The 7342-nt window shown below is 50.4% G+C and overlaps 1 protein-coding gene across 7 annotated transcripts in view; it reads right to left on the reverse strand.

Annotated features, from left to right (window-relative positions):
• The window catches only part of Znf462 (zinc finger protein 462), a 138719-nt gene extending 131656 nt beyond the window's left edge, over window positions 1-7063 (reverse strand). For 5 of the 7 annotated variants that reach the window (XR_015047380.1, XM_085839286.1, XM_085839284.1 and 2 more), the window contains exon 1: window positions 3847-4060. The gene's annotated coding sequence lies outside the window, so the exon portion shown is untranslated. Of the gene's footprint in view, window positions 1-3846; window positions 4067-6999 lie in introns of those variants that run through there. The other 2 variants (XM_085839283.1, XM_029476288.2) reach the window with 2 other exon arrangements.
• Window positions 7064-7342: the final 279 nt, after the last annotated feature.

Raw genomic sequence — 7342 nt, forward strand, 5'->3', positions numbered from 1 at the left:
CCCCCTCCCTCCAATTTCCAGATACATTCAACTTTTAACACTATCTGGAGAGGACACCAAATCATTTGATTTCCAAGTAAAAAAATGTGGTGAGTCAGGTTCTGTAGTGACTGGCATTTTTTCACACCCCCACCCAAAACCCTAAAACAAATTAATCATTTGCCCCAGTATTAACAACCATAAAAAGATATCACGAAAGTTTGTTTCAAGATCAACATATTTATGTTTATATAAACACAAGCTAATTAGATGCAAAATTATCTGATAATTACTTGCCCAAATAACTATCTACTGCATTTAAACTTCCAAGCTAAATATGAAGCATTCATATATGCATTACCAAACTTAAATATGCCATGACAATTTAAAAACCAAAGCAATCCAGTCAAAGATAACACTTTAAAATGAAAATTAAAAGGTCTGATTCCAGGGAAGAATTTGTTTTTCTAAGTACTCTTGGAGAAGCCCAGGACTTTAATAAAGGGGCAAAGATCTAAACCTACTATTTTTAAATGAACATACACATCAACTGGAAACCATACATCTTCATCTGTACAACCAGGGTTTTACTTCATTGACCATGGACAATTATCAGCTAAAGAGCCATGTATTTTCCTGTCTCCCTTCACACCCCTCTGAAGAACAATAACCCTCAATTAATGACACAACAGTTTGGTTTAAAAAATGTGATGTTGTCATATACAGCATTGTGCACTTACTGAGTGACATTGCTACCAGCTCCTCAACAGAATATAATTACATCTGGAATCAAAAAACCACTTCAATATGCACAAAAACACTGTAGACAGAAAGAACTTTTCGTTCAAAAATCTGACATCTAATGAGAAAGCAAAGCAAGAAAAAGGCTGGTGTCAGAGGCTCACCAGTGTATCCCTATTTCTGCTGAAGCTGGTACCTTTCTGCATTTCTCCTTAGTTGGAAGCAAGGTCCAATTAGCCCCCTTAGAATCTGTTAATTGGTTCTGAACCTCCTCCAAGTTTTCATCCCTCTGTGAACCCTTCCTCACCCATCTTCAATAGGCCATGCAAAATTCTCCCAACATCTTCCCTCATCCTCAAGATGGCTACCTTAGCTAATGGGAAAGCAACATCTTCATCTTTTGTAAATCCTGAAAGCATTTCAGAATTCAGTTCTTTCCTTGGGTCAACTGCATACAGTCTCTAGAACTAATCTGCGAAGGGCTCCACAGCAGTGTGTATGTGCTAAGGTAGGGCTGCCTCCTGTTCTCAAACCACCCTCACAAAATGTCTCCCTACAAGATTAATAAATTCCTCCAATTAAAAAGGTTAAGATACCTGGTCATAAGGTTTTCTCAACTGATACCATTTGTTTCCATAGTGACATTGTTAAGAAGACATAGTGATATTTCTGAAGATTTACAGTACTGGAGAACACAGAAGGAAAAAGAAACCCAGCAGAAGGAAAGGGAAGAGGGGAAACAAAGGAAGCAGGAAGGCCTAACACACGGATGGAGCAAGCAGCCTGGAGAAGCATGGAGAACCTGAAGAGACTGCCAGGCTGAAGGGTTCCTCTGAGATCTGGAAGGAACATATTCTATTCTTCCTGGCAGAAATCAACCCAAACCAGACAATAAAGTCTTGCAATGCATCAGACTTAATGATAACCAAGCCCCAGAACTCGAAAGAGGAGGAAAAAAAAAAAGGCTCAGCTGAGGGTCACCAACCATCCTCATACTGAGGAAATAACATTTCCTGGAGACATTCAGGGGACTTGGAGCAGCTGAAAGTTGGGAGAAGATCTCTGTGGAAATGTTTTAAGGTTTTTGTTTGCCTTTCCTGAAGGAGATCAAAAACCCTTCAGGTCCACTCCAAAAGGAGAAAAAAAATTCCAAAAGTTTACTTTAAAATGGAAACAAACATCTCAGTAACTTGTGAAGGAACTGCTTGGGTGGAAGGACCAAAAAAAAAAAAAAAAATCTGAGGAACCCTTAAAAGCTTTCATTTCCTTACTTATGACTAGATAGTGAGGAACCACCACAAGGTCTCCCTCTGGAGAGGCAGAAGGAATAGGCAGGCATGCTTCCTCCTTCAGCCACCACCAACAGAGCTTCAAAATGGAGACATCCATAATTTTATAAACACTTCTCATCTCAGCTTTGTCTCCTGGAAGCCCGCTCTCCTCCATTTTCTGGTGGAGTTACAGTATGACAAGGATTACCTGACTCAGTTCCCAGCTCTCAACCCAAGTTATCACTTCCTCCCCAAACCTGTAAGCAACCTCCAGCAACAAAACCAAACCAAGCCAAACAGCCAACACAGACGCTCAGACACAGCCCCCGGGAGCCCTGGAGAAAGCCCCAACTGGTTGGTCTTTCCCCATCCCAGGCGCATGCTTAAAAATGAAACTTTTTTCTTTTCCTTTCTCTCTTCTTCTTCTTCGTCTTCTTCTTCTTCTTCTTTTTTTTTTTTTTTTTTTTTTTTTTTTAGGTTGGGAGGATTTTTAAAAGGAACTCCAGACAACCTCCTCCCCTCCCTCTCTGTAGGTTAGGAGCCACAATGAAAAGAAAACCAGGGTTCCTTCAGGAATGGTGAACAGCCTGGAGAATGAACGTGAGAAGGAGCTTTGTGTTTTGGAGTCTGGACTGGAACCAAAGCAGACAGCTTGCAAATGGAGGACAGGGAGATAAAGAAAGGGAAAGAGAGGGGCTGCTCCAATGGGGGGCGGCTGAGGCTTCCCCCGTGCCTGGTGGGAGGGCAGACCCCTGGGAACCGCACCAGGAGTGAGACCCCCCCACCCCCACTCCAGGCCCCTGCCTTCCTTTCTCCCAGCCTCAGAGGAGCGTGTGTAATGGCTTCTCCTCTCCAGAAACCGTTGTCCTCCTGCAACCGACGCTTCTGAACCTTCAGCCTGGAGACAGCTCCTCAGCTGTCCCTCAACCTGCGCCCCCACCCGGCAAGCAGCCCCCCCCCTTGCTGCCTCTCTCCTCCCCAGCAGCAGCGGCGGCAGCCACCCCCTCGACACATCCAGACCCCGCATCCCAACTTCGGAGAGAGAGGGGAGAGAGAGAGAGGGGGAGAGAGAGAGAGAGAGAGAGAGAGAGAGAGAGAGAGAGAGAGAGAGAGAGAGAGCCAAATACCTGAGGAAGAGGGGGGTGCCAATCCGCACGGCTTTGCCATCGGGCAGGGGACAGGCAGACAGAGGAGGGGAAAGGAAGCAGAGGGACAGAGAAAGAAAGAGGTCAACCCGCTCAGGTCGGGGCCGCTCGCTCCGAGCGCTCCCTTCTCTGACCCCTTGCTCGCTCCCTCTGGCTGGGGCTCAGGTCTCTCCTGGCCTCCAGCCTTCCGCCCCCCTTCTCTGTCCCTACTCCTGTCCCCACACTCAGAGCATCCGTCCTAAGCCTCCAGCTCTCTCCTCACTCATCTTTCATTTCTCTCTCTCTCTCTCTCTCTCTCTCACTCTCTCTCTCTCTCTCTTCTCTCTTCACAGAACTACACGAAATTAATTAAGCCACAGGGCTCGTCGCCCCCCCCCCCCCAGCAGAAGGAGCAGCCAGCAGGAAAAGCACAGCCACCTCCACAGCTACCACCACCTTCTCCTCTTCCTCCCTAGCTTCTTCTCCTCCTCTTCCTCCTCCCCCAGCTGCTCTCCCTCCTCCCCCTCCTCCTCCTTCTCCTCCTCCTCGGTCTCTCTTTAGCTTCTTCTCTCTCCTCCTAGCCAGCCCATGCAGGGGACTTCCTCTCCTCCCCGCGCCGCCAGCCCTTCTTGGCCGAATGAATGAGCGCGTTTGTGCCTCCACCGCCCCGCGCTCTCCTCCCCGGAGCACTCAGACCACCCCAGAGGTGGTGGTTAATTGCAGTAACTTACAGAAGAAGCGTCCCGGCGCCGGGAGGTGCTTCGGGTTCTCCAGCCCCACCGCCTCCTTATCCTCTTTCTCTTTCTCCTCTTCCTGCTCGGGTTATTGTTGTGGAAGTTGTTTGGGAGTCTCATGTGCTTCTGCCGGGTCTCAGCAATGGAGGATCGCCATCTTCCCTGCCTTCCTCGGCTCCTCAGACTCGCTGCAGCTGCAGATGACCTGAGATATCCGTCTCTCTCCCCTCTCCCTCCCTCCCTCCCCCTCCTCTCTCTCTCTCTCTCTCTCTCTCTCTCTCTCTCTCTCTCTCTCTCTCTCTCTCTCTCTCTCTCTCCTCTCCTCTCCTCTCCTCTCCTCCCTCTCCCTCGCGCGCGCTCTCTCTCTCTCTCCCTCCCTCTATGTCTCTCTCTGAATAATGAGCAACCAGAGGAGAGAGAAAGCAAGACAGAAAGAGAGAAGACAATCTTCTCCTGCCACACAAAACGCCGGAGCACCAGGGGGTGCGCGAAGCCTTTCTAATAACAACAACGTGCAGGAGAAAGGAAGGGAAAGAAAGAAAGAAATGAGAAAAGGGCTGGGAGAAAATGGGAAGAATTATCCAAGAGCTGAAGAAGCGCAGGAGAAGCTGGAGGAGATGCTGAAGCTGCGTCTGTTGCCCGCCCCCCCTCCCGCGCTGAACCCCAGAAGGAGGCAAGGTGGTTGCAAAGTTAAGGCTGGGACATTGTCTTTGTCACTCTGAACAACACAGAGCCAGGCCAGTGAGATGTAAGAGGAGGAGGTGGCGGCGGCGGCGGAGGAGGAGGTGGTGGTGGAGGAGGAGGAGGAAGAGGAGGAGAAGGAGGCACAGGAGGTGGAGAAGGGAGAGAGAGAGAGATGAGATGAATAAAGACCTGCTGAAAAGGCGGTGTGAGAAGCGCGACCGCCGGGTCCCAGGCGTGCGCTCTCGCGTCCAGGAGGCGCCCGGCCTCCCTGGCCAGAGAAACAAGCCCCTAGTGGGGACCCTGCCCCGCTGCTCTAAATGCTCGCAGCATCAGCTCTGCCCCAGGCGCCCAACCCTGGCTCCAGAGGGTCCCTCAAATGTATCCATCTAGAGGCCAATCTTTGCAAAGAACTGAAGGTTGCAAGTCTAAACCCAGATCAACCACGTGGGGCTTTTTAATTCCTTTCCAGCTTGCAGTGTATCTTCAGTGAAGGGCTCAAGTTGTCCATTGCTGGCACGTATTTTTAAGCCTTCGCCCTCTAAAGGCTCATTGTGCGTTTTATGTCTCTTCTGTTATGGAAAGGAGAAGGAACCCATCATTCTGATCTAGAAGCCACCACTTTCTTTTCCGAACTTGGGAAATGTTTTGACCGGTGCACCAAGGCTGGGGGTGCTGGGGGTCGTACTTAAATAACTTTCCACCCCCACATCCCGCGTTGTTTGCACATTGTTTGCACTTTCCGGCTGATCCTCCAAAGGCTTAGAAAGTAACAATCATCGCTCCTAATGATAAGGTGCCATGGTGTTGAAAACAAGAGAGCCAAACTGCAGCATCACACCTTGAATTTTTATTTAGTGTAATATCCCCCCCCCCAAAAAAAACCTGTCTGTTTAGGACAATTCTTTCCCCAAGAAGTGGGTTTCCACCCCCGCCCCGTTTACCAGGTTAAAGATCTCCTAAGGCTTTAATCAAATTTAGGATGGTTGGGGGGAGGGGGGCTACAGTACCAAAAACAACAACAACAAAATAGAGAAGAAAAAAATCAATACAGCAAGTCAGGAGCAATTGAAGTTCAAGGGCATGAGCTGGTGGTACCATTTCTATTTCTCAGATCCTCTAGTTGGACATCAACAGCCCCAAGAGAGAAAAAGCACGCAGCGCAGCGCGCGGGGCAGAGACCTTAATTAAAGTTTCTTTTGTCCGCCTCTGAATTAGGGGTTGTTGCTGGATTCCTTCGCATAGAGGAGCGCGCATCCGGTGAAGGCGCGGTGTTGAGGATCTTGGGCGAGATGGCCCTCTTTAATACTTGCCCCTTTCCCCTCCCCCACAGTCCTGGCGGCTAGAGGGGTAAACCCATACAATAAAAGCAGAGGAGACGCGCACGGAGTTGGATCTCATCAGATAGCGGCATTTCCTAAGCACATCTAAAATCCTCAATTCCCAAGATTTTCCCGATTGTGTATTCCAGGGCAGAATGTCTCACCCTGACGCACGATCTAACCCCCTTCCAGTCAACACTTCCTGCCCTTTTCTCCTCCCACTCACATTGAAAAGCTTGGGAGTCCTAAAAGGGTGTTGATGGCTGGGGGTGATAAATAAATAAATAAATGACACTACGCGTGCGGTGGAAAAGAAAGGAGGGGGAGGAAAGGAGGGAAGGGGAGGGGAGGGGGAAGTCAGGGAGAGAAGAGCGAGGAGAAAGGACTCCAGCGCAAGGGAGCGGGGAGTCAAAGAAAGCAGAGGAAGAAAGGAAAGATCTGCGAGGCTGCTCAGCAGTGAAATCCTACTGGCTTTGTGCAAAGGGGGAAGACTCCCTTCTTTCCAGGTGCCAGAGGGACCTGAGCAAGTCTACCGGCCCGGGGCTCCTCCCCACCAGGACCCCAAGGGTGTCTGAGTGCTGACCGCCGCTCCCCCATCAATTCCTCGTGGCCAAGAGAGGAAGCGCGCCAGGTCTGCACTGTCCCGACTGATAATTTACCTCTTTGTCTTTAATAAAAAGCTGACTTTTTTGCTGTCAAAAGCTCTGCAACTGGGCAAAATAATGATGATGATAATAATAATAAACGTATTTCAGATTGAAAGCTCCTATCAACTGCTAGCTTTCCGAGGCTGCTATAAATATCTTCCTCGACGTGAAGGTACCTTGTGGGCTGGCGTGGTTCGGAAGTGCAGGGACGAGGAGCGCCCTCCCCTCCCCCTTGCTCCCTCCCGGGGCGCGGAGACGCAGCGGCAAGGAAGGAGCGGAGGTCAGAGGAAACCTGGGGTTTCCAGGGTTTTCGCGGTCGGGGGAATGAGCCCTGGGGAGGAGCCTTGCGCCAGCGCCAGCGCGCCCCAACACGCCTCCGACCTCGTAAACCCACTTGGCACAGGCCGGGGAAGCCGCTGGCGGAGCGGCTGCGGTGAACTCCACAAATGAACCTGCGGCACGGCGCGACGCCACGGGCTACCGCCCTGGCCAACACTCACCTCGAGCGACCGACATTGAGAGAGCTCCGTACGCGGCCGCAGGGGACCTTGCTCCGCCCTCTCGTCCCAGGAGAAGAGGACAAAAAAGGGGGGGTGGGGGAGATGGACTTGGAGATGGCCCCGCCCTTCAAACGCTCCAATCCTTGGAAACCAAACCTCCTCTCCAAGCTACCACGTCTAGAAGGGACAAAGACTGCCAGGAGATCCTGGCGCTGATGGGGAGATGATGGCTCCTCGCGCTTCTAGGGAGGGTTGCTTTGGGGTGCTTTTGACTTTCCATCCCAAATAGGTCACCAAAGAAGGGATGGATGATCTGTAGAGGACAAACTGAACCTTCTGGTAA

This window comes from Mus caroli, unplaced genomic scaffold, assembly GCF_978045245.1.
Source record: "Mus caroli unplaced genomic scaffold, Mus_caroli_1 scaffold_6, whole genome shotgun sequence".
In the NCBI taxonomy this organism is placed as follows: domain Eukaryota; kingdom Metazoa; phylum Chordata; class Mammalia; order Rodentia; family Muridae; genus Mus; species Mus caroli.